Source organism: Protopterus annectens, chromosome 2.part0 (genome assembly GCF_019279795.1).
Source record: "Protopterus annectens isolate FY-2018-M chromosome 2.part0, PAN1.0, whole genome shotgun sequence".
Taxonomy (NCBI): Eukaryota; Metazoa; Chordata; order Ceratodontiformes; family Protopteridae; genus Protopterus; species Protopterus annectens.
In genome coordinates, this window is record NC_056728.1 from 226162996 (window position 1) to 226190858 (window position 27863).

The 27863-nt window shown below is 41.8% G+C and overlaps 1 protein-coding gene across 1 annotated transcript in view; it reads left to right on the forward strand.

Moving 5' to 3' along the window:
* The window catches only part of DBR1 (debranching RNA lariats 1), a 585557-nt gene that overhangs the window by 379111 nt on the left and 178583 nt on the right, over nt 1-27863 (forward strand). The gene's annotated exons all lie outside the window — the stretch shown is intronic.

Consider the following 27863-nt stretch of genomic DNA (forward strand, 5'->3'; position numbering starts at 1 on the left):
TTATCACAGTTGAAAAGCAAAATGTCACAACCTGAACAACCAGACTTGAAGGAGTTGCAGGATTTGATGCATAGTGCAGAACAAGTGGGTAAACATACCTTGCAATGTGGTTTTGATGCTCTAGAGGCCTCATGTAGAGCTGCTATTACAGGATCAGTCATACGTAGACATGCCTGGCTCAAGGAGCAAACCTTACCAGATCATGTCAAAACTAAATTACTAGATGCCCCTCTGCAAAAGGATGTATTTGATGTTAAAGCTGAGGAGGTATTAAAGAAACTGGAGGAAAAGGCTAAATCAATGCAAACAGTGAAAGATTTTCTACAGGTACAACCTCCACGTTTCAGTAGAAATTGGCCTTCCAAAAATTGGTCCTTTCCAGCCATGGACAAACCCCAAAGAGGTAGATACAGGCGCCCGAGGGGCAGAGGGCAATCTCAAGGATCGTTTAGAGGCAGACAATGGCAAGCTCCTACACAAAGAGGTGGTGAGGATAGTTCGCAGCCATTCAGAAAGCAAGCCCAATGACTTTCCCCTTTGCATGCCAAGCAAGGCTCAAATGGCAGCACCCTTAGGTGGAAAACTGGCATTATTTTAAAAAAACTGGCATATTGTCACAAAAGACAAATGGATCCTGGACATTATAAACAGAGGCTACAGATTCCATTTTCACACCCTTCCAAAAATGAGAGGCATGCCAAACCTGCCACACAATCAAAGGGCAGAGGCACAAAGACAAATTTCAGATCTTATGGACATGAAAGCTATTCAAGAGGTACCTACTCACGAACAAGGTCAAGGTTTTTATTCCAGACTATTCCTGGTACCAAGGAAGGGAAAAGATTGGAGACCTATTTTGGACCTATCCATCCTAAACACATTTTTACTCTTACCAGAATTCAAGATGCTCACATTACAGCAGCTTCTTCCCATGCTGGTCAAGGAGTCTTGGCTGGTAACACTGGACCTCAAGGAGGCATACCTGCATGTCCCAGTCAGACAAAATTGCAGAAGATACCTCAGATTTCTTGCAGGTTCAACCCATTATCAATTCTCTGCATTGCCCTTTGGCTTATCTACTGCGCCCAGAGTATTCACGAAATGCCTGGCATCAGTAATTGCCTACTGCAGACTTCAAGGGATACAAATATACCCATATTTGGACGACTGCCTGATCCAAGCGGACAGCAAGCACATACTTCTGAAACATCTGGCTTTTGTAATAATGTTGAATTCTCTGGGATACACAGTCAGCAAAAAGAAATCAAGGCTAATACCCTCTCAGAAAATAATTTTCCTTGGTGCCAACTTGGACACAAACACCCAGATGGCCTACCTCACGCCAGAGAAGCAGGGGCAACTAACTCAATACTTCAGAAAACTAGCAAATTTCACCAGGCTGACTGCAAGGAAAATCCTGCAGGCTCTGGGATTCATGGCATCTTGCATCCTACTAATCCCATGTACAAAGCTGCATATGAGGACACTTCAGTGGTACCTGAAAAACCTATGGTCTCAACACAGCCACAGTTTGGAAACAATAATACCACTAATTCCATGTCTTCAAAAAGAATTTCTGTAGTGGGCTCAAGCATGCCAAACAAACACAGGTCTCCCATTCTGCAAGCCTCAAGCAAATCAAGTCATCACAACAGACGCCTCGGACTACGCCTGGGGGGCGCACATGACAGATCGGTGCATTCAGGGCAAATGGTCCCAAAAAGAAAAGCACCTTCACATCAATCAAAAGGAAATGCTAGCAGTAATAAATGCTGTTATATATTTCACAGACCTTCTGCATCCAGGTCAACTATTGATAAGGACAGACAAACACCACAGTAATGTGGTACATAAACAGGGAGGAACCCATTCATACCCCCTATGCAGGCTGGCCATGTCACTTTGGAACATGGCTCTGGAATTACAAATCGACCTTCAAGCACAGTACTTGCCAGGCAAGGAAAACACACTGGCAGACAACCTAAGCAGAAATATGACAGATCCACACGAATGGAAGTTGCATCCTCAAGTTTTTACAGAGCTAATTCAAGCATGGGGAAGGCCAGACATAGATCTCTTTGCCTCCCACAAAAATCACCAATTGACAAAATTCTGCTCAAGGACTTTTCATCCTCAGGCCTGGAGAGGGGACGCTCTCTCTTTCAGTTGGACAACAATGACAGTTTATGCCTTTCCACCTCTTCCTCTGCTGCCCAAAGTTCTATTAAAAACCAGAGCAGACAGACCAAAGATGATTCTCATTGCTCCAGACTGGCCAAGACAGCACTGGTACCCACTCCTGAGGAGCCTGACGCATCCCCCTCCATGGACCCTACCTCTAATGCCTCTTCTTCTGACTCAGCACAGCTGCAAAACTCTTCAGTCAGCTGAAAACACTCAATCTGGCCGCATGGAAGATTCCTTAACATCACAACAGACCTTACTCTCCAAGGAGGTGCATGATCTCATTTTGGAGGCCAGAAGGCAGTCTACTAGAAAAGCTTACTCCGCAAAATGGAAACGGTTTTGTGCCTGGAATGAGAAAAAGGGCCAGAATCCTGGAAAACTGAATTTACCTCAAATATTACAGTATCTAGCTGAGCTGCTAAGCAGTGGACTTTCATTCTCCTCCATCAAAATCCATGCCTCAGCCATTTCTGCAGAATACAACACTGATCCACCTTTATTCTCTCACCCCCTCTTAAGACAGTTCCTCAGAGGGCTAAGAATATAAAACCCCCAAGGAAACAACCAATACCTGCTTGGGACCTCAACTTCATTCTAGAAAAGCTGACCTTGCCTCCTTTTGAGCCAGCTGCCTCAACAGATTTGCAGTATTTGTCCTGGAAAACAGCTTTCCTTCTGGCTATCACCTCAGCTCGTAGGGTATCGGAACTACAAGCCCTCATGGCTGTGCAGTCTTTTTTCATCTTCCATCAGGACAGAGATTCCTTACGAACCAACCCGTCCTTTATGCCAAAGGTGGTATCCAGGGTAGCTTTGAATCAGGCTATACACTTACCTACCTTTTACCCTAATCCTCAAAACAAAGGGGAGAGACTATTACATTCCTTGGACATCCACAGACAGATGTGCTATTATTTGGACAGAACAAAGCCTTTCAGAAAATCAGAACAGCTCTTTGTGTCCTATGCTACAGGAGCTCAAGGGAAGCCAATTTCCAAACAGACAATCTCAAAATGGATAGCCCACTGCATACGCTTTTGTTACTCTTTTCATGGTAAAACTGTACCTGCAAGCATCAGATCTCACTCCACAAGGGCCACAGCTACCCCTGCAGCTTTCCTCAGAGGAGTTCCTACCAAAGATATTTTGGAAGCAGCCACTTGGAGTTCTGTGCATACCTTCTCCAAGCACTACTACCTACCATTATACTCCAAAACTAGAGCAGGCTTTGCCACTGCAGTCTTGCAGGGCATCCTGGCTCCTCCTAGTTCTACCTAGTGCCTACCACCCCTTTCTTAGCTTTGGGATTCCACCCATCTGTTATGACTGCAGCTGTATGCACGATGAACATAGTACAGTTTTGTACCTACCATAAATGTAGATGTTAGAGTGCTAATACAGCTGCAGTCCAGGTTTCCCCTCCCGCCTTCCCCTCTTGGGACAGGTCCATTGGCTAACACCTCCTCATACAACCTGATTGGGGTATTCATTTATGGTGTATTTGCTTGCAACTACTGTATTTTGATTATATTGCATTGTTTTATTACACAAATTTATGTATTGCCTTCCTTCTGGGGGCACCTGACATCTGGGGCAAGAAAAACTGAAGAAAATGGTGTTGGCTGGTTCTTTTATACCCCTGTCGCACTGACATCAGGGAAGAAGCGACGACAACTGATGCCGGACCTAGACTTTGGAATTCGGCCGACCAAGGACCTGCCTGACGGCAGGAGATCCCATCTGTTATGACTGCAGCTGTATTAGCACTCAAACATCTACATTTATGGTAGGTACAAAACTGTACTTTTTATAAATTTGATGTACAATCCAGGTCTCGCTGTTCATTTTGTTCTGCTGTGCTCTGTCATATCCTTCCTTGAGGCCACCCAGGAAGTCAGCAGATAGGGAATCTGTCCCATCTGTTTAATTGGATGAAATTGAATAACATTGAATTCAAAAAAGTACTTACCATAATTATAGGTCCATGTTATCCTAACTTTCATCTGGTTCAGCATCCCTTGCTTCTTTCCCTTTCCAAATTCTCACCTTTTTTTTTTTTTTTTTTTTTTTTTTTTTTTTTACCTTGAACAGGTGATACTTGAAGGAGTCTGCAGCCTCAGCCACTGCTGGTTGTTCACCTTTACACATTTATACCCATTTGGTTTCTGTCATTAGTTGAGATAATGTAACTGTATATATTCTTAAGGTAGCAAACTCGATCGGAGGTATTTAGGGGGAGGAGCAGAGAGATTGTGAGTAGTCAGAGCCCTGAAACAATGCGTTTAGAGGTGCTGAGACCAGATTCGAGTCCCATCAATTGAACCAGATGGAAGTAGAACAATACAGATCTATTGTTATGCTGAGTGCATAACTTTAATTTCAATGTTACTACTTTCCTCTTCAGAAGAGTCATTTTAAAGCTAGGAGTTTGTGTATTAATGAACTGTCACAAGACTGTACTTTTAAACAGAAGTGTTTTGTCAGCTTAAAATTTGTTTAACGAAAAAACATTTTTAATGTGAAGCAGTTGTTTATTTTACTTTGTGGGGCTGGCAAAGTGTGTTAAAGTACTTTTTACTGCGTTTATATTTGAAAAAGTGACTTTTTTTTAAAAAAGACTGTTTTACTAACATTTGCTGCTTGTTTTTCCCAGGAAAGAGGTACCATTTTCAGCATAACAGTGGAACAGTCTGTCAGTTTAATAGTCTGTCATTCTTCCAGCCACCAAATGAAAAAGTTAAGCAAACAGCCTTTGCCCTCACAGCAGAGTAGCAATTTGCTGCAAATGTAGGTGGGTGACTGCTGTGGCCATTAGTTATACTTCAGACCACTCATCTTTTACCCCAGATCCCTCTGGTGTAGCACTTACAGCCACTAAGGACTGGCTGTTGGAGTTCCCTCAGTGGGTAAGGGGAGATGCATTCTTGTGAGTCCTGGGAGAGGTAACAAAGATTTCCCTGTTTTGTTAGAATGTTGTGTCCATTCCTGAGGAAGCTACTTCTGCCATTAATAACACAGTTAATCCCAGTTTTCCTATCAAAAAGAAACTGAAAACTAAGTATGTGTCTACCCCTCATTTCATTAGGAGTAGTTTACTGGGTCTGGCTTGGGGTTTAATTCAGGCTATTGATTCTTGTAAAGCAGCTTTTGGTAAAAGAAAGAGGGATACCTCATTTCCTTAAGAGAGTCTGGATTCTGAATCCGGGCAGGAGGATGAAGGGACGGATAAAGGGCTTTCTCCTTAGATTTCTGATTTAGACTCTGAGGAGAGCAGTTTCTGACTCTTCCTGTGGGGGTCTTTTTCTCTTAGACCGTTTCTAAAATGTGCCATTATTTTCAGTGAGAGAACACTGATGTTTCTCAGTCTCTCAGAAAATATTATGAGCTGTTAGAGAGAATTTCCAGAACCTGCACCCATGCTTCCAGTTCTGTCAGCTTTGGTGATGTGTGTTTATTGCCTGCAATTTTACTGACAACAGCTGACCTTAAAAAAGCAAATAGGATGTATAGAATTCTTTGGTCTTAAGTTTTTATACACTCTTCCCAATAGTGGTGAACTGATGTTTTAAGAAGAACTGGCAAAGGGGGTTCAAGTAGAATTCTGAAAAATCTCAAAACCAAGTACAGTCCAATAAGTTAGGGTGACTGCTTGAGACTTTGTTCCTCTCTCCCACACTGTCAGCCCCTTTTTATCCCCAGAAAATCCAAATCGCCACTTTTCACTTTGGGCAACAGATAATTTCAGTAAATGGGTTTTGCAGATTATTCATCAAGGTTACAGATGGCAATGGGAGGACATTCCTCCTTTCCAGGGAGCAGTTTCTCATCCTCCAGACCAGGCTTTTTCCACCCCTCCATCACATGCTGTCCCAGGGAGTGATGTAACCTGTTCCCCTTTCCCAGGGGGAAAAGGGGTGTAATTCAAGGTGTTTTTAGTGCCAAAGAAAGAAAATTCTTGGGAGACCAGTTCTGAAACTTTTTTTTTTTTAAACCTTTTTGTGATGGTGCACAAATTCAAAATTGCGTCACTTCACAACTGATACCTTCTCTTCCTCAAGTTTCCTTGCAACATCAGATTTAAAGATGCTTATCACATTCTTATTCATACATACTTCATAGGTGTCTAGTTCACATTATCAGTTTTTTGCTTTATCCTTTGGATATCCATTGCACCAGTAATGTTCACAAAGTGTCTAGCTCCAGTTATAGCCCATTTCAGGCTACAGGATATCCATATTTCTCCATGTTTAGATGACTTGCTTATGTTTGCAGAGTATTTTTCAAAGTGTCAGGAATCTTTGTCTTAGGTGAGAGATCTCTTATGCAAGCTGGGATTCCAGGAGAACATTCAGAAGTATTTATTGACTACTTCTCTCATTATGATGTTCCTGGGATGTCAACTAGACACCTCAGTTCAAAGAGCTTTTCTTCCATGGGAAAACATAGAGCTGTACCTAGATTTATTTCTAGGGCTTTCCACTCACTTAGGTCACTGTGAGGGAGTACCTCAGGATTTTGGGTCTCATAGCTTCTATGATTCTCATGATATCCCTTGCAAGACTCCAGATGGCACCCCTTGTTTGTTTCAAATCTTAGTGCTGGAGTTTGTCAGAAGGGAAAATTACTTGGTAGAGACAACAGATATCTCTGAATCTTGGTCTCCCTTTCTCCCTCTCTGTCTCAAAGCAGTCAGTCACCACTTGGCCTCATCTATGGCTTTTTAGAAAGGGTTGGATTCTAGAAATATTACAGGAGCTGAAACTTGTTCTGTACATACATTTAGAAAACGGTACAAGCCTGATTCCTTCTCTAGGTCTAGATCAGGCTTTGCAAGAGTCATTCAACATCGGCTGTTGCACTCTTCTTCCACCTCCTAAATGTAGTAAGGAAGTGTAGTCTACCCATATGTCTAAGGCTACTGCAGCAGAGAGCATGAATGATGAACATAGTACAGTTGTGGAAGTAAACTTGTAACAGTAGATGTTCGAATGATCACTGCTGTAGTAGCCTCTCCCTCTGTCCATATCCCTTGTTTTTTGGCGTGTTGCTTATGCCACTGTGTGGTTATTTTTTTGTTTTTCCTAGCATTGTCCTTCAGCCTCCCGCTCTCTGTTGGCAGAAAAGCTCTGAAGGGTTGGCACCCAAACTTATCTCTTAGTCAGCTTAGCTCGAGCTGCCAGGCAGTTTCGGTGCATCAAAGGTGTCCTGGAGCTTTGGAAGCAGGCTGGCTGTTCTGTCCTTGACAGGATGTAACCCTTATAGCCAAGGCTACAGAAGCAGTGATCATTCAAACATCTTGTGCTATTGTAAGTTTACATACACAACTGTACATTCTGCATTCTTACACTGGCTTACTACTGAGTGCTCCTTTGTGAATGTAATATGTTGTATCTTTGTTTCTGTTCTCCTTAAGGGCTTGCATTCAGAACCCAAGTCTGTGTCTCCCAAGCCCCCCATCCTGTTCCACTTTCATTTGTAGTCTTCAGCATGAGTTGTGTCTGTCAGCCTTAGCAGTGTAGCATTAAAATACCCCTTCAAATTACTTAACCGTAAACTGCCTTGTTCTGTGGGGTAGGTGGATTCACTTCTCAATTAGTTCTTTCTCTCCCAAATAAGTTCCTTCATCTATTTATTAATGGTTATCTACATCTTCTCATCTAGTTGATAAAACTGCACCTGACCTGTGTATGTGATTAAAGGGATTAAACGCATTTTCATTTCTTGTATTTTACTAGCCATATCCATAGTCAAAAACATCCACTTTCTTTGTTTTTGTATTTTCTAGTTAGTCTCTTCCCACATATCCTTAACTGCCATTACAGAATGCTTTTTTTAATTCATACACCTAAATATTTCATAAGTATGGGAATTGCTGAAAACAGTTCATGTGGGTACATAGCTGATTCTTTCGGCTTTTCGCGGTTAGGGGTCACCACAGTGGATCACCTGTCCGCTTTTGATTGGCAGTGGAGTTTTACGGTGTCAAGTTGCCAGCCCAACACCCAACCTTCCACAGAAGGCGTACACACGCACGCACTCATGCCTAGGGCCAATTTAGAGTATCCAATCCACCTACAGCATGTCTTTGGGAAGTGGGAGGAAACCGGAGCACCCGGAGGAAACTCACACGACCACAGAGGAAGACATGCAGACACCACACAGAAGGCACCCCAACCGAGGATCGAACTGGAGAGCCTCTTGCTGTGAGGCAGCAATGCTAATGGCTGCACCACTGCGGTTGCCCATGTGGGTACATAGCTGATTGCTACAGCTTTTGTTTTATCTTCATTTATTTTGTATCCTGAAAACATATGAAACTGTCTCAAAATGTTTCATAAACATCATAATGTCCTGTTCTGGATTTGTCAAGTACAAAAAAAACACCTGCAATATCAACTGCAAATAAAGATATATTTTTTTTACATCACCAAAAGACATTGCCTGATGATCCCTGTACAGTCACCAGTCATCCCATTTGTCATACAGTTGCTAGAGCTGGAGATTCCTGGGCAGGTGAAAGCCCTGTGACTTGTTCATCCTTACCTTGGAATCCCATATGAGCTTATCCACTTGTGACAAGAACGAAAGGGTATGGAGCAGGCCAGACTTGGTCCTGCTGAGCACTCCCCTCCCTTCCCCTACAGTGACTGTTCTGTGCTGTACCTATAGTGTAACTGCATTTGTAGCGTGATTTGGTTTTACCAGGGCCATAAGAGGTAGACAACTAGTGCTCCTGCTTGGTGTCACCTGTATGGTGAATCAAACCCACTTCCCTCCCTCTCTGGTGGACAAGCAGGCAAAGGCCTGTCACTTCTTCCATCCACCCCTACCAACGTTTGTAGGAATAAAACTAACTTTTCTTGATTGCTATGCCAGGTTTGTCTTTGAAATTGTGAATCCACGGTTTTCTTTACTAATGTCTCTGCCTGGTTCCTCTGTTTAAACACAGCTTGTCAGAGAGGAGACCTCCCACTTTAATACATGCCTGTGACCCTTCATTTTTCCTCCTATTATCCTACTGTATTGAAAGATTTTTGTGCACCAGTATTTACCAGTAGTAGCAATTTTGTCTTTCACACTGCTTTCCTTGGATGTTAATGTTGTCATATGTTTCTGTCCCCTCTGGAAAACCCCTTTGATCAGTCAACTTTGGTAACACTTTTGCCATTATATTAGCTAGTATAGACACAAACACTTTATAATTATGGTTTAAAATGAAAATTGTTTATAAATCCATATCTGAAGGGTCTTTATCCTCTTTAGGTAATAAAGCCATCACTTTATTCCAAGGTGGTAGAACTCCACCCTCCCCTTGTAAAACAAAACCTTCTCGATCTTTATCACCATCTTTCCTCCTAGCTTCAAAATTTTCATAAGATTAACATCTGTTCATGGAGAGTTCCCAGTTTACTGATTACACCTCACTGTTTTTATTTCATGTCCTCCTATCGTAGCCGCTAATTGTTGAGTATGATCTTCCTCTAATCTTGGTATTACTAATAAGCCTTCCATAAATATTTCCATTTGTGCCTTTTCTTGATTTGCCAGTTCCTCTGATTTGTACAAACTTTGATAAGATGTCCAGCATATATCCTAGACCTGTGTAAAGATTTCTGCTTATTTTTCTTGCCGTAGCTTCCTTAAGTCTGGCTGCATCTCTTTCTGTTGTCCAAGTCATTGCTGTAAAAGCTTTTGTACTTTACAGTTATTAAAAAAATAGTTTAATGGCAACTTTTCTAAACTCAAGCATATTGTCCAGACAGTGTTATGTTTTCCCTTTAGAACTCTACAGCTGCTCTTTTTTTTTTTTTTTTTTTTTTTTTTGAGATTCCCAATACTTCATCCTTTATCAATCCTTCTAAATAATTCCTTTTACTTCTTTTCTATAATGTTTCACAGTTCCTTACTGTGCTTATGGCCAGAGAAGACTGTTGAAGCTCAGCCACATCACGCAGTACTGGTGAGTACTGGCAGTATCCTCCATAAAGTATACTTTCTCCACATATCCCTGGTGAAAATGTGTGATCACCCAAGCAGTCATCCTGACTGGTTTTAAAGGTTGTTAGGGAAGTACTCTGCATGGTAACTAAGGACAGCCCATTCCAGAAACAGATGCATATTGGATTAGATGTCTGTCACACCATCTGGTGGTAATGATGTGATAGTGTAAGTTTAGGTTTCTTGAATTAGTGTTTCTTTATCGGTTGTTTTTATTTAGGTGCAGGATTTCAGAGAGTTCTGGGAAATTCATAGCATGGAAAACTAAATGGAGATCACCTCTCAAGAGTCTGTATGACACTGAGTAGAGGGACAGATCTTTTACGTCTGTCAGAGTAGCTAAGGATGTTGAGCCACGAGATGTCTATTGTGAGGAAATGTTGAGGTCTCTAAAGCTGGTTTATATACAAGGTGAAGCCACTGTCAGGGGTGAAGCCACTCTCAGAGGGTGCACTATCTCGTTAGGTCAAATAAGGGATGTATAAAGTAGAGCTCTGACTTCTTTGGACCTTCAGAAGATGCTATGAATGGTAAGCTGTGCAAGGTAGAAAGATTTTCTAACCACCACAGAGACGTGGTGGTCAAGGAGCGTCTTTTATCACTATATGTACCCAAGTCCCTGATAGCTGTCTCAAATGTAAGTGGTGTATGGTAAGCAGTAGTGATGCTAGATTTATCAGTGGAAACTCTGCTGCATTTCTTCCTGTTGCAGATAAGCCCATGATTAATGGTCTAGCCGTTGCTGTAGTGTTGGAGTATCAGAATGTGATTTGATCATCAGGAAACAAGGTTAGCCCTAGTCAATCGATATCTGCTTTTATGTCCAGAAATTCCATACCAAAGAAGAGGGGGACCCAAGACAGATCCTCGTTGGGATAACACAAATGACATTTTTATTTCTAGAGCAAATAATCCCAAGCATAGTAGTATGGGTTCTGTTAGACAGTTACCAAATCAGTGAATTTTGTATGGGTTAATGTTGAGTTGGGAGAATTTGTCAATAATCCCAGCACGGGAGATGGTGTCAGAGACCTTGGTATGGTCAAGATAAGCAATGTCAACTGTGTTATGCCCCTTATCCATGGCCTCAAAGAAGTCTGGTTGAGCAGACATGGTCGGTCTTTTAACAGACCTGAACCACTTTGTATTTGGAGTATAAGGTCAGATATAACATTGATTATTAGTTCAGTAGTACTGTGTTCCAAATGTTTTCAAATAACAATAGTGAGACTAAATACGAGTGTAATCCCCAGGGTTAAAAAAAAAAAAAAGCTTGACATAAAACCTGCAGTTTATGAACTAAGGTTTGCTATGCTGAATATAGGTTTACTGCTGACTGGACAGAACTTGGAAGTGGATATTTCATTTTATGTATTTTCTTTGTATTTGTGTACTGGAGTAGGGCACTATCTCCATGGACCTTTTTCAGCCCGGAAATGTTGCCTGATTAAGTGACTCATACAGTTAGGCAATGGAAGCCAAAGGAATCAAACCGTGGATCGATGGACTGTATGGAACAGCTTGTTAACTTTGAATCACTAAAGGTGATGACAGTAGATGCATCACTCCAACACATGAAGAAAATGTGGAAAAAAAAGAGACTAATAATGGTAAATTCTCAGGGTCAGTAGAAGGACCACCTTTAAGCAAAGGCACCACAGCTGCTATTCTGCATTCCTCAGGGACATAACACGTGCAGAGACTCCAGACTTGGAGGACTTTTTCCTAAGTGGGACTTAACAGTTCTCAGCAGGCATCCAGGGATATTGTCAGGACAACTGGAAGCGGTGCTTTTGAAAAGTGCCAAAAGGACTTTGTCCAAATTGATATCAAGAGTAGGAGTGTGATGGGGAATGGTGGGGGGGGGGGGGGGTGGATGGAGTGAAATTGGAAAATAATTTGTCCACAAGAATATTGACAATGTCCTTGGTATCACTTACCTCCTAAGAAGCTCACAGGATGAAACATTGGCTCTTACTTAACCAAAATTCAAGAAATGCAAGAGGTGAAACTGCCTTCTCCAGTAAGGCTCCTGTATATAAAATAACCTGCTTTACTGAACTAAAAGTCACTCTTATCTGTAATGTCGTTACCTACACAAAAAACTGACTGCACTTGTTTTTGTGAAGCAGGTTAAATAGCCAGAATTCAAATCTTTTACTCTCCAACAGTATTCTAATGTTGTTTTATAGTAAATGTTAATTAACTAGTATACATTCTCTGCTTTCTGTAATGGTACTGCTCTTCCACTTTCTGTAATGCTTCTGCATTGCTGCTGTTAAATATTTAATTTAAACATTTTTGATTGTTGTATACTGTTCAGCTGTCAAATACTTTGTCATCTGTCCCTTATTATACCCTGGTTATGGCTGAAAAAAGGTCAGTAAACCAGTTCACGTACCTGGGTTAACAAATTGTAAATAAAAAAAAAATGAAGTGGGTACCATTGGAAGTAAATACAATACAGAATTGTATGTTAACTCTAAGCTTCGTAATATAGCTGAAGAAGACTTTATGGTCCTCTTTTGAATTGTTTGCAGTCCTGAAATATACATTTTTGTGATTTCTACCATTCATTTAAGCTCCAGTTTCATTTTATTCCACTATCTTTTCTGAAGTAATTTCTATTTTCCATAACAATTCTCAAGTTATACATGCTACCTATTCATTAAAATTTTCACTTTTTAAAAAATAGCTAGTAAAGCTCATTTTAACATCACTACCCTGCATCTTTATCTTACTTTTTATTGCTTTGTGATCTGATATTGTTATTGAGTGGGTCTCACAGCTTTCAGTTAAATGTGCATGCTTCTTTGAGAGAAAAATTCTGTCCTGTCTAGTCCAGTTATTACATCTTGAAGAATATGTAAATTCTGTCCAGCTTCCTGCCACTGAATTTACATCTTCCGTGACAAATATTCTCGCATACTTTTTCAGAAGTCTACCATCTTGTTATATTTTCATTCCTCGACTCCCCATTGTATCCTCACCATTGCGAGTCAAATTTCAGTCTCCAGCAACAAATATTCCCTGCTGAAATCTGCTTAGTTCTCCCCGTTATTTTCCTAAGCTCCATAGTATTAGTTTTAGGTGGTGCATAAATACATGGTAGTGTAATAATCCACCTCCATTACCAGTAACTCCTTACTACCACAAATTGACCTCCCATCTCACAGTCAATGTTATTATACCCGTTTGTCCCAATATTTTGCTTAATGTCCATCTTGAAGAATTTTCTTTTTGAAATATGCTCATTACCACCCAAATGGATTTCCTGCAGCATTGCTATTTGTACTCTGCAGTTTTAAATTTAATTTAGTAATCTGCTTTTTCTGTATACCTGTAAGGCCATTTACATTCTACATTAATATTGACAAAGCAACTGTTCTGCTAAATAGCTCTTACTGCCTCATATTATACATGATTGGCAGACTGATCTCGTATATATTTGCTTCTTGTATTTTCTGTTTCAATCAGTGCCACACTTTCACAGCCTTTTTACTTTGTTGAAAATGCTCAATAAGCAAAAATTTTTGTAAATCTCATTTTAATACCCGCAAGTGTGTACATATCCAGAAATAGAGCCTACCCGTCCACGTATGAACAGTTGCCCAGATTGATGTGCACCATCACAAAACCTTGAACACCACTGCCTAACAGCAATGTGCAGAACTAATTGTAAATGGACCCACCTATACTAAACCAGGTGACATAGCAAATCTACTAACCAACAAATTTAGCTTCAGTTTTATCCCTGCCCCCCCCCCAGATATCACTCAGGAAAAACCCTCAACCATAACTACGCCAACTATCACTAGAGAACAGGTCCTGAATGCACTCTCCAAGGCCAGGAATGCTGCAGTGATGGGCCCAAATAATATCCTAGTATGCCTCCTTAATCACTTGAAACAACCTGTCGGGACTACCAGAATTACTGTTTAACCACAGTTTTCAGACTGGCTTTGTGCCAAGCGAATGGAAGACTACAGCTGTCGTCTCTTTGCACAAGGGTTGGCTATCTGTTGACCCAACCAACTATAGGCTGAAAAATCTGACTAGTCTCCTATGCAAAGCCATGAAAAGAATTATCCTGGAAATGATGAATAGTGATGTAGGAAACCTTCAGAATCTGGATCCAGTCCAGTTTGGTTTTGAACAGGTGGATCATGCCTACTTATCCTGGTGAACTTGTTTGAGAAGGTGACCAAAGCAGTGGACGCAGTCAAAATGGTATATACAGCCTTCCTTGACCTGGCCAAAGCATTTGACAAATACACCTCTCAGGTATTGTAGACAAACTCATTAAATTAATGTATAAAGTCCCTATGTCACCCACTGGATAGCCAGATGGCTCACAGCTAGGACCAAGAAGTTAGGATAGAGGAGTCTACCTCCACAATGAAGCCTGTCCCTCAAAGCTTGCCGATAGGGCTGCTCCTTTTTTAGCATATGCTTTTCTGAAATTAAGGTAAATATCAAGGGCCCCGGGCTGACCAAGTTTGCAGACAGTTGCAAGGTAAGCCCAGTCATAGAATACCCTAACACAAAAACCTTCAAGAAGGCCTTCACAGACTAAACTGATGCCACAGCCACAGTCTAAAAACTGCATACGAGGAAATGCATAATAGTATCCTTTGGGAAGACCCCATGGAAACTGCCACATTGATAATACACTCTTAAGAGTAGACCCTGTCAGGGTTTTGGGGATGTATGTAGACAGTGTCTGTAGTGCTAAGGAAATCATTCGATGTTGTACAAGTTGCAAAAAGAATAATACATCTAGGCCCAAGAATATTTTTGTTCCACTGTACTTGGCCCTTATATGACCAGTCATTGAGTACAGCGCCCCCTTGCTATGTGTTTGACCAGGCATATACAGCAAGTGGAGTGTTAACAGAGCTGTCTCACAAAAAGAACACATGTCCTAGTACATGCAAGACATGTTTATCTCAAGACCCTATCCCTGTACCCAGTCTCCTACAGCTAGCCTCATCTGATTATGCTCTGATGAACCTGTTGTAATCCACAAAGGAGAATAGCATCATAATTACCTGATCTAAGGATGCAAACTTTGTCTGCATCATAAGTAAGACATGTTGGAGAGACGGGTACGTGTCTCGCAGACTAACCCTTCTCTAGAACAGGCTTAAGTCTGTATTTACCCTTTAAAATAACTGTAGGGTGTCAACTTACTTAGTATATTTGGGAATCATGGCTAGGCTTAAGAAGGCCCCCACTGGGGTTGTAATCTTAGTAGTCACCTATGATTCTGTGCACCCACATGCATTACCTTTTCTAAAGATAAGGTTGATCATGCAATGCACATGTTAGAGCCTGTGGTCTGACTAATGCAGATTACTACTTGTTCTCCATTTCCTTCCCAGATGTATAACGACAACTTGCATGCTTTTCATAAACATTAACTTTTACCCTTAAACAATGTACACCTGCTATCCTTAAGTAATCAAACTAACTTGTATACATTGTTATTTTTATGCATTAAAGTACTAATGCTGCTGGGGAAATGACTACTTGTGTAACTTCACTTCTGACCTTTCGTGATTTTCTGTACCTGCAGGTTGCTTGTGTTCTGCTGAAAGCAAGTGCCAGTGAATATGCCTGGTTATTTTACATATGTAAGGCAAAATACAATGTGTCGTATTTTTCATTATTTCCAGTAATCTTTCAAGTTTTCTGTGTAAAAACAAACCCTTGTCTATAACATAAACTATGCATTAATGTATACAGCCATTTCTGTAAAAACAGGGGAACTTATCTTTTTATTTTTTTATGTAATATGACCAGTACAGATTTACACCCTCCAGCAGCCCAAGTTCACATTATGCTAACTTTACTTGCTTCTTTGTCTTTTTCTTGATTTTGTGTGTAAAATCTAGATACACTACAAATAATAAAATACTGTTTTTCACATTAATATCCCTGTCATATACAGCAGTCAATCATAACTCCCCCACTTCACATTTAAAATACTATAGAGTGAATACTGTATAGAGTAACTTTATAAAATAACATGCATTTCACATCCGGGAACGTTTATACAGATATTACAGAAATTGTTTTACATACAGTTACATTTCCAGTCCATTTGGTGTTCTAAGCATTAATGACATAAAGTGGAGATTTTGCTTTACAGTACAACCACCATTTTAACAGCTGAACTGTTTTTTTCCTCTTCTTGCAGAACCATAGTTCACATTTCTAAACTACATCTAGTGGGATCAGTGTTTTACAGTTCTCCCATTTATGTACTGATTTCACATTGTTGCTGGAACCCCCCTGCAAAAGCATTGTTTCTGCAGTTTGTGGGTGGTGGTTGGGTTTGAATTTTTTCTCAACTGATTGAATTGTCGACCATATGGTCTTCACCATATTGGTTTCAGAAACTGTTTGTCTATTCAGTCTTTTCAAGTAGACCCATTTGATATTGGACATGTTCCTAGAGCTTTAATTAGCCTCTTGTACAAATTCAGGGCTGTGTGTGCAAACTGTGTTGAAATACCATGTAGCCTTAAAGTAATTAACTTATGTTGTATTGGAGCATTGTTTGAGATGGACATAACATACCTTTTATAAATCCCATTTCCTGCTGACATTAGTAACAAGTAGGAGCCCTTGTGTAATTTCTGTCCTACTTAAAGCACTAACGTAGTATGTGGGCCCAGTCTATAAGAACTGATCATCTTTCCAGTGAAGATAACACTGTGTGCTAGACACTAAGTGGCATCTGATGTGAGCATTCAGGGAGGGTATATCTGCAGATGGAAAAATCCAAGGAGAAGGACCCCACCCCTTAAAGAGACTACTAAAAAAAGGTGTCTGTTACTGAGAGAGCTACCTGGATTCAGTACTTTGCTATTATTGCAAGCACCTCATACAGCTATAGAATCCGTCCAAGTCTTGTTGTAAATATTGTTTGCATTGTCGGTAAGTATCCTCATTGCCATGCCATACAAGTTGTGTTTTTTCACGTACATTTTCCACTCTTTTTCTGGTCTATGTTTAAGCAGGTACTGGATGTTCTTCATGTTTCACTGTTGCAGTCATTACATTAGGGTTATCTGCTTGCAGGTAGCCCTCAGTCGGCTTGATTAACAAACTCTTGCGTCCTGCATCAGTTGCTGTCCCTTCTTCCATGACATCAGGTCGTCAGGCGTATAAAACATGCAGCCGATGCCATTACATCAGTCTTTCTTGCCGTGCGGTGCCCAAAGCAGAAGCAGTTAGCAAGTGCTGGTCGGCCGACTTCTGAAATTTTCGTTTTCGAGTTTCAGAACCAAAGTCTTCAACTAAAGCTAAGTACCCCATTGGGGAAACTTTTTCTTGCTCCTTACCGATGTCAGTAAAAGTTAATTGCATTACTTGTGGAAAGCAAATACCTCATAAAGATTTTCATTCGTACTGTATTCCTTGCCTAGGCCCTGATCACAACGTATTTTCACCTCTAAATATTTTGGTTCTCGGTTTAATTATCCAGAAATGTCGGTTGGCCATCCGACTACCGGAATTCAAAAAAAATGCAAAGATAAAGACAGAGACAGGCCGTCATGGTTCAAAACTGGCAACAACGCTTCTCCTAAGCCAGTTGTCAGTTCGCTGGTACTCAGTCGCTTTCTCAGCCCCTGATACCTGCTCCTTCTGATTCGCAGGCCTCTACTGAGACCCATTCGGAGTCCGATATGCCGTGAGAAGCTTCAACTATGGTATGTGTGGATGTCTCTACCTTGGATAGGTCTGGAGCCGCTGTGCAGGCACCGGCTTCTGAGGGTGTTTTCAGGCTTACAGACTTGCATATTAAACCGACGCCTCCTTCTTCACTTGGACCTAAATCTTGAACCATGCCTAAAAAAACGATGCCCAGGCCACATGCTCAGGCCTCTTTGCTTAAAAAACAAATGATAAGAATGGCTGAAGATTTAATTACTCTAATCAGTGGTAGCCAACCCCCCCCCCCCTTTCAAAGAGGCCTAGGACTGAAGTTGTTTATGAATCTTCTGACCAAGATTCTGTTTTTTCTGATGATCTGGATTTGCCCTTATCTACTTATGAGGATTCTGATGCAGAGGACTCCATTCCCTCTGCTTCCCCTCCAGAGGATTTTTCTTTTGGGGAAACCTTGCATACTCTAAGGGAGCATTTCCACTGGGAAAACCAGGATTTTTCTGATTCAGAAAAGAGGCTTAGGGATTTCTTACTCCTACCTCAGCATAGGCCTTTAGCTATTCCTCCTGTACTAGACATTGTTGATTATGCTTTTTCGGAATCTAGTGTGGCCGCTGATTCCTTGCCTTCTGCTCCCAGAAAACCTGTTAGATACAACAGGGTCCCTGAGTCACACAAGTTTCTTTTTAAAAATCCTATTGCAGATCCAGAGACTATTTCACAGGGGCCCAAGGGCATTAAGGCTTCTACTGCTAAAAATCCTACCCCTTCTGATAGAGACTCCAGAGCGCTGGATAGATGGGGTAAGAAGGTTTACACTTCTGCAACCTTGGTCATCAGGGCTTTAAACTGCAAGTTTCATATGTTAAAGTATCAGCAACATGTTATTGGATTGCTTAAACAGAAAATGTTGATTCCCAACTGTGTTGAAAATAAAGAATTACAGGATTTAATGCATTCTGCTGAACAAGTTGGAAAACATAATTTGCAATGTGGTTTTGATTCATTAGAGGCCTCTTGCAGGGCTGCTGTTACTGGATCTGTGCTCAGAAGGCATGCTTGGCTAAAGGAGCAATCCTTGCTTGATTATGTTAAAGCTAAATTGTTGGATGCTTTCTTAAATCAGGACCGCCTGTTTGGCAACAAGGCTGAGGAAGTTCTTAAAATGGAAGATAAGGCTAAATCTATGCCAACTGTTAAATATTTCTTACAAGTTCAGCCTCCTAGATTTAGTAGGCACTGGCCCTGTAAGAATTGGTCCTTTCCAGCCCCTTCCAGGTCTTCTCAAGCCAAACCCAGACACAGCAAAAGCCCCAGGTTTCAGTCCCAGGGTACACACAGGACTAAGCAGTAGGGGGCCTCCACTTCCAAATCTGGGAGTAATAAGACTCCTCCCATGGTAAACTGTCTCAATGACTTCCGTTTAAAATTTCCAAGCACTTATCAACTGACTGCCTCTTTGGGTGGAAAGGATTGCACTTCATGCAGAGAATTGGGAACTCATTACCCAGGACAATGGGTCTTAAATATCGTGTCCCAGGCATACAGATTTCCCTTTCACACGTTGCCAACACCAAGCGGGTGGCCGGACCTACCCCCAAATCAGTGGGCAGAGGCCCAAAAACAAGTACTTTCTCTCTTAAGCATGGGGGCTATTCAACTGGTACCGGAAGAGGGAAAGGGACAAGGTTTCTACTCAAGGCTTTTCCTGGTACCCAGAAAAGACAATTCATGGCATCCTGTCCTGGACCGGTCTACTCTAAACACCTTTTTGGAAATTCCAAAATTCAAGATGCTGACTCTTCACCAATTCCGTCCTGTGCTAGGCAAAGATACCTGGTTGGAAACACTAGATTTAAAAGAAGCATACCTGCACATCCCAATCAGGGAATCTTGCAGAAGATACCTATGCTGCAAGATACCTACGCTTCAAAGCAGGCTACACGCACTTTCAGTTCTCTGCACTGCCCTTTGGCTTATCTGCTGCACCCAGGGTATTCACAAAGTGCCTAGCTCCAGTTATTGCATTTTGCAGGCAAAGAAATATTCAAATATACCCATACCTGGACGATTGTCTAATTCAGGCAGAAAGCCAGGACTTACTTTTGAATCATCTGGCCTTTGTACAAAGGATTCTAACTTGTCTGGGGTACACCATAAATGAAAAGAAATCACACCTGGTACCCTGTCAATAAATTATATTCCTGGGAGCAAGCTTGAGTACAACTTACCAGATGGCTTACCTCATGCCAGAGAAACAAATTCATTTGACAACCTACTTCAAACAAGTGGCCACAAAAACTCTGCTATCTGCAAGACAAATACTGCAAGCCTTGGGGTTCATGGCCTCCTGCATTCTTCTAATTCCATATGCAAGACTGCATATGAGGAAACTACAGTGGTATCTAAAAAGCCTATGGTGTCAACATTTTCCTGTCATACCTTGCCTACGCCTAGAATTCCTTTGGTGGGCAGAGGCCTGCCACCAAAAAAAGGGGCTACCTTTCACACTACCCCCTGTCGCCCAAACCCTAACAACAGACTCATCAGACTATGCATGGGGGGCTCAACTGGCAGGGAAGTGCATTCAGGGCAAATGGAACCCGAGTCAAATGCACCTGCATATCAGTCAAAAAGAAATGATAGCTGTACAGAATGCTCTTGACAGCCTTCAAGGACCACATTCTTCCAGGACAACTTGTGGTAAAGGCGGACAGCACCACTGTTATGTGATACATAAACGAGCAGGGGGATACACATTCTTACCCCCTCTGCAGACTAGCTATGGCATTGTGGAACACAGCTTTGAGCTACCAAGTGCACCTACAAGCTCAATTCCTGCCAGAAAAATTAAATACACTGGCAGACGGACTAAGCAGAAGCCTTATGGACCCACACAAGTGGAAACGGGAACCAAGGATTTTCAACATGTTGACACGCAAATGGAGGAGCCCAGATATAGACCTGTTTGCCTCTCCCCAGAACTACCAATTGGACAAATTTTGCTCAAGGACACCCCACAACCAAGCCTGGAAAGTAGATGCTCTGTCCTTCAGCTGGAAAAACCTATCAGTCTGTGCCCCCCCCCCGCCTCTGCTTTCCAAAGTACTACTAAAAATCAAACAGGAGAAACCAAGGATGATTTTGATTGCTCCAGACTGGCCATGCCAACACTGGTACCCCCCTCCTGCGCAGTGTGTCACTGTTATCCCCATGGCACCTGCCTCAGACTTCCATCCCTGTTGTCTCAGCAAGAGAACCAGATTCTGCACCCTCAGCTTCTAACACTGAACCTTGCAGCCTGGCCAATTACATAATCTCCCCTCTACCATCCCTCAGTAAACCTGTGATGGATATCATTTTAGAGGCAAGGAGGCCTAGTACTAGAAAATCTGAAAAGATTCTGTGCCTGGAACCAAGCTCAAGGGAGGAGCACAGCAGCACCTAACTTACCTCAGATTTTAAAATACTTAACTGAGATGCTTCACAAGGGCCTGTCTTTTTCCTCCATTAAAATCCACGCCTCAGCCATTTCAGCTAATTGTAGCACAGAACCTCCCCTCTTCTCTCATCCACTGCTCAAGCGTTTCCTCAGAGGGGCCAAAAATTTGAGACCACCCAGGAGAGCTCCAACCCCATCCTGGGACCTTAACTTTGTTTTGGAGAAACTCGCTCTACCTCCTTTCGAGCCAGCTGCTACTGCAGACTTAAATTTTTTTTCTTGGAAAACCGCTTTCCTTTTAGCAATCACTTCAGCTAGAAGGGTATCTGAATTACAGGCCCTAATGGCAGTGGAGCCTTTCATCATCTTTCATGTGGACAGGGTGTCCCTCAGAACGAATCCATCCTTCATGCCCAATGTGGTATCCAGTGTGGCTCTTAATCAGTATATTCATTTGCCAACCTTCTTTCCCAATCCACAGAACAAAGGGGAATGGATACTGCATTCCTTAGATGTGCACAGACAACTTAGATTCTACTTGGACAGGACTAAACCTCAAAGGAGATCTGAACAACTGCTGGTGGCATTTGCTGCAGGGGCAGAGGGGAAGGCTATTTCAAAGCAAGCCATTTCTAAATGGATAGGCCATTGCATTCATTTCTGCTATAAGCACGATGGAAATCCTATCCCCCAGGGCATCAGACCTCACTCCACCATTGCTGCATCTTACCTCTACAGTCTTTCTCAGAGGCGTCCCTACCAGGGACATCCTAGAAGCTGCTACCTGGAGTTCTGTGCATACTTTCACCAACCATTATCATTTGCCAATTTTCTCTAAATCCAGAGCTGGCTTTGCCACTGCAGTCTTGCAGGGCCTTCTACCTGGTCCTAATGCTATCTAAATTCCTCCTCCCAACCATAGCTTTGGGAATCTACCCAAATGTAATGACTACAACATTGAAACATAAAGAACATAGTGCAGTTGTGTACACTTACGATAAATGTAGATGTTAGAGTGTATTCACTGTTGCAGTCCTGGTTACCCTCCCTCTAGCCCCCTAACTTTTGTCTATATCTCTACTTTCTTATACTATGCTTAAAAGCCTTTTTGGTGTATTTGCTTTTTTGTTGGAGGGATATCATTGTACTTTTATATTTAATTGCTCCCCATTTGGGGGGCACCTGACATCTGGGACAAGAAAAACTGATGTAATGGCGTCGGCTGCATGTTTTATACCCCCTGATGATCTGACATCATGGAAGAAGGAACAGCAATCGACTCAAGACCCAAGACTTTGTTAATCTGGCCGACTGTGGGCTACCTGCAAGCAGATAACCCTAATGTAATGACTGCAACTGTGAATGCAGTCAGATAACCCTAATGTAATGACTGCAACTGTGAATGCACTCGACCAGCTACATTTATGGTAAGTGTACACAACTGTACTTTCCCTCCTTCCCACAACTGTAGAACCATAGTATAAATGCTTACTTTTTTCACCTTGCTTGGTTTTGTCATGAATGGTGTGATGTACAATGTTTAAAGTGAGACCTGCACTAATTAAAATTCTGCAAAATAACAAAAGTGAGTTATTGTTGCTGTAGGTCTGGTATTCCTATCAGTAGTACAAGAATGTATTTAAAATGACCAGTATGTTCTCTGTGTGGATACATTAATGAGTAGTTTTGTACCTCACCTGCAGTAGTAATGAGCATCCCCACCAAGATTCTTCAAGAATGAATGACCATACAGAAATTTAGATGGTAAACCAACAGAGTATTATAAGAATTAAGACAACTCTTGAATGGAGAAAGGACATTTTACCAATAGGGATGACTGCAATAACTTCGCTGTAAGAAAGTCCTTCTGTATTATACAGCTTATAAACAAAGGAAGTATGTCTAGATCTAGGGATGTCACTTTCCACTTTGACTAGCCCACATTAAGGCAATCATTGATTATAATTCCCCCTTTTGGCATATATCTGACCAGACATGTTCAACAACAGGAACGCCTACAGAGATACCCCACTAAAAGGATATAGCACCTAAACATGTCTTACATGGGCAGACTCAAAGCCCCATCACTGTCACTGGCATACATACAAGGTATCCTTCGACATATTACTGATGGATTTAACTGCACATCAGCAAGTCTAATAGCATCAGCAAAGCTTGGTCTAGGGATCTAAAATTCTTTTGCAACATCAACAGAATGGTTTGGAGGGCTAGGTACATCTCGCAGGGAGGGCTAGGTACATCTCGCAGGGAATACCATGGCTGTGGAACACAAGTCTCTCAATAATAAGTACCTTTATGATTGTGTCATAGTCCTTATTGTATTAGAGTGAATGATTCGAGAAGTACTTCACAGAACTATATGAATAGAGACATGACTGGGCTCTCAGATTGTGTCCCAGGCAAGTATGTCCCTAGCCCTAAACAGCATTCTGCCTTCACCCAGGATGATGCCTCAGTATAAACAAAAATGATTATATTCAACAATTGGCTTAGCTTCTGGTGTCATTCCAGGGGGATCCAGTATCTGTCAGCCTGGGGCTATATGGTCAACAGACCACGCTGCTTTGCCAGAGATGGTCTTCACCTGTCACCTCTTGGCTTTTGGTTACTGGCAAAGGTACTTGCTTCCCCATCATAACAACAAAATTCCCGACGTAGAAAATGCACTAGAGGTAAACTCAAGGTTATGCTGCTTAATGCTTAGAGTCTAAATTGGAAATTGCACTCACTGGAAGATGCCGATGTGATTCAAGGCCGCAGAGAGCATCTTGGCCATGCAAGGCTATAATGCCTTCCACATGTTCAGACCTCAAAATGAGCATGAAACAACCAAAGGTGGAGGTGTATCCATCTTCATTAAAGACAAATGCACCTCAAGACTGGTCAAACAGTACTGCTCCCTAGGTCTACTCCAAGTCCAACTAACTGTGTAGGTAAAACCCCCTTCCCTGTCATTGTTAGCCATAGATCCCCCACCATGAACCACAAGAACCACTCTGCCTACCTGGACCTACTTGAGTCCCTGGCTATACAGCCAGACACCTTGGTCATGGCTAATTTCAACTATCCTTCCATTGATTGGGAGTCATATGTGAGCGCAAACACGCCCACCCTATGGTTCTTGCGCTACTTCCTGTGTGTTTCCTTCACAGCCTCTTGAGCAATAGCATAAATAGTTTCAAACCACCTGCTACCACTTTCAACAATGACGCCTGTACAGAGGTGTACACAAATGCCATGTATAAACACCTATACAAATGTATAGACTCTCCTGTACCTGAACAGATCAAAACAAGGTCCTCGCAAAAAAACAAGCCACCCTGGTGGATATCAAGCATAAATATTTTGTACAAGAGGAAGAAACTAATGTCTAAGAAAAAGAGTGAACTGACTCGCAGAGGAAGGAAACCCTCCACAGCGTGACAAGCAAATTGGATATCTTATAAAGTTCTCTAAAGCCAATTACAAAGCTAAACTAGCATCCTTAGCTAAGGATAATCACAAGGTGTTCTTTAGCTACATCAGAAATGTAAGCAGCAGCTGGAGAGACCTTAGAGGTTTCTCACCAGGAAAATTCAGGGTTTTCAACACATGACCTGTACGGATTTGCGCCAAACTAGTAGTGGACAGTACTACTCATACTGACTCTGAGGACATTGCCAATGTGCTAGCAGACAGATTTGGTGCAAACTTCACCCCCCCCCCCATACCACCAGACAATACTCTAAAGCATACCTGTCACCAGTCCTCTACCTGGTATCTCCAAAGAGCAGATTATAACCGCACTCTGCATGGCCACAAACAGCCTCTTTGAGACCAGATAACCTCCCAGGCTGCCTACTGAATGGTCTAAAACAAGACCAAGCGGAACCACTTGGCACTCTGTTTAACCTCAGCCTGAGCACTGGCTTTGTCCCAGCAGAGTGGAAAACAGCAACAGTGATTCCCTTGCACAAGAGGGTCCATCAGCTGACCCTGGCAACTGCAGACCCATAAGCCTAACCAGCCTTGTCTACAAGGCCATGGAGAGAATCATTATGGACTTATAAACAGACATAGGTGATCTTAAAACTCTTGACCAGACCCAATTTGGCTTTATCGTACTTATTAAACCTGGTGGACTTCTTCGAGAATGTCACCAAAGCCCTGGATGAAGGCAAAACAGTACATACAGCCTATTTTGACTTAGCTAAGGCTTTTGACACAGAACCCTACTCAGGCATCATTGGGAAACTCACCCAGCTGAGAGTTAACCCATATGTCACTAGTCAAAGTTTGGGATGCCACCTCCATCAGCAGTCCAGTTACCAGTGGTGTACCACAAGGATCTGTGCTGGCCCTCCTACTGTTTGGAATCTGTTTCTCAGAAGTCCAGGCAGAAATAGATGGCCTGTGGCTTACCAAGTTTGCTAATGACTGTAAACTGGGTGCAAGCATTGAATCCCCCATCGATGTTGGCATACTACAGAAAGGGCTTGCACAGACAAATGATTGAAACTAAAGTCATGGACTTAAACTAAACACAAAAAATGCGTTGTCATCCCTTTCAGCAAAAGGGAAGTCCCTGCAAATTACAATATTAACAATACCTCCCTTAACTCAAACCCTGTGGTGAGAGATTGGGGAATACAGGTTGATAGCAACCTTAATTTCGATCACCATGTGTCCACAGTGGTAAGGGAAGCCTTCTGTGTTGCACATCTTATAAGTAAGGGCATCTCATTCAGAGCTCAGACTGAAGGTCCTATCACGGCACTCTGTCTTATAGGCTGTTGAAAGATGACTTGTGCCTGGCCTACAGAGCAGTCTAGGACCCTGCCCTAATGAAAATGCACATCCACAAGTCAGATAAGACAAGATTCACTCGCTGTAGAGGTCATAACCTAGCCTCTGACATTAACAGGACATGCTGTAGAGACAGATAATGTCTACCAGTTATTGCCACTCCTCTGGAACAAACTCCCAATTCACATAAAACAGAGCTCTTCAATGACCCTATTTAAGCGTAACTTGGGCAACTGGATAGGAGACTGTAAATGTACCCTGAGGGTGTCACCTATGACACTCTTGGATAAGGGCAGTTGGTGCTACAACTTAGTCAGTAAGGGTACAAGGGTATGACATCATTAGGCTTATAAGAGTATGGCATGCCTAGGCTTATAAGGGCCTTAGGGCCAATAGCCTAGTAACCTCCTGTAAACCTATGAACTTCTCATCCACATAAAACAAAGTTCTTTATCCGTTTTATAGCGTAACTTAGATCTGTGGATGGGAAACAGAAAATTTACACCAGAGCTGCCCCCTGTACAAAATAATGGACAGAGCCAGCTCCTAAATGCTTTATCCCCTTGTATGGGTCTCATTAGGTTGATCTCATTAGGGGTAATATACAGTTATTGACAGTGGGATGGGTAAGGCCAGTCTATAACCATATGGGATATGTTATTTTGAGCACATAAAAGGTATAGATAAATTGACTAAGCTTAAAATAGCCTACAAGGACTACTAGCCTAGTACTTGCCTATGAACCTATGCAAGTACGGGTACAGAAAATAAGCAAGCGGTAGCCGGGGTTTACTAGAAAAAAAATAGGGTGGGAAAGTTAATTGAATGGGATGAGGCCAAGCAGAAGTTTGGACTGTAGGTTAAAGATTGCCTTCCATACTAGAGACTGATAAAAGAATATAGGTAGAAAGTAAGGGGTAGGGGAGTGTCAAGTGAAAGACCAGCTATGGTGCAGTTTTTAGTTTAGTGTAGAACAGAATTTGCTCCTAAAAGGGATAATTAGTAGGCCATATAAAACATTACATAACTGTAAGAATCAATCCGATGAGACTAGAACAGATTGGGAAAAGAAACTGGAAAGGCAGTTTACCAAGGAACAATGGAAAATATCTGTATGGCTCCCAACTGTGCAAGAAGATCCAGACGGTGTAGGATTTTTGCAGGAAGTGTTTGCTACATATTTTTATAGTCCAGTCAGACTTTATAGATTTTCCTCAGGTAAATAGTAAATGCTGGAGGTGTGATGGGAATGAAAGCATTAATTGGGAACATGTATTCTGAAAACGTAAAAAGTTGGCAGATTTTAAAAATTCCCTGCAGAGCATTTTGTCAGAAATGGTCGAGCAAATCATTATAACTAAGGAAGTCATTCTTTTGAACCAAGAGAAATAGTGAGACTTTTAAGTTTAATGCTGCTGGCTCCTCAACAAAGCAATTACTAGAAAATGGAAATCCAAAATCTAAAACAGCTTTAATTGAAGTATTGCATATTGTAAAGGAGGTAAAAGAACTGTGGAGGTACAATTCTTAAAAAAAGGGAAAGAGCAAATTACGTGGAAGTAAATGTAATCTGTGGGAACAGTACTTGCAGAATAATGCTCAGGAAAATGGAAGAAGGGACTCAAATTTTACTTGACGTCTTAGTGAATGAATGTTAAAAAGTTAAAATATGTATAGTGCATGAATTAATGCATATGTACCTGTGTCACTGTTTTTGTGATTTAATAAAGCTATTTAAAAAAGCTCCTCA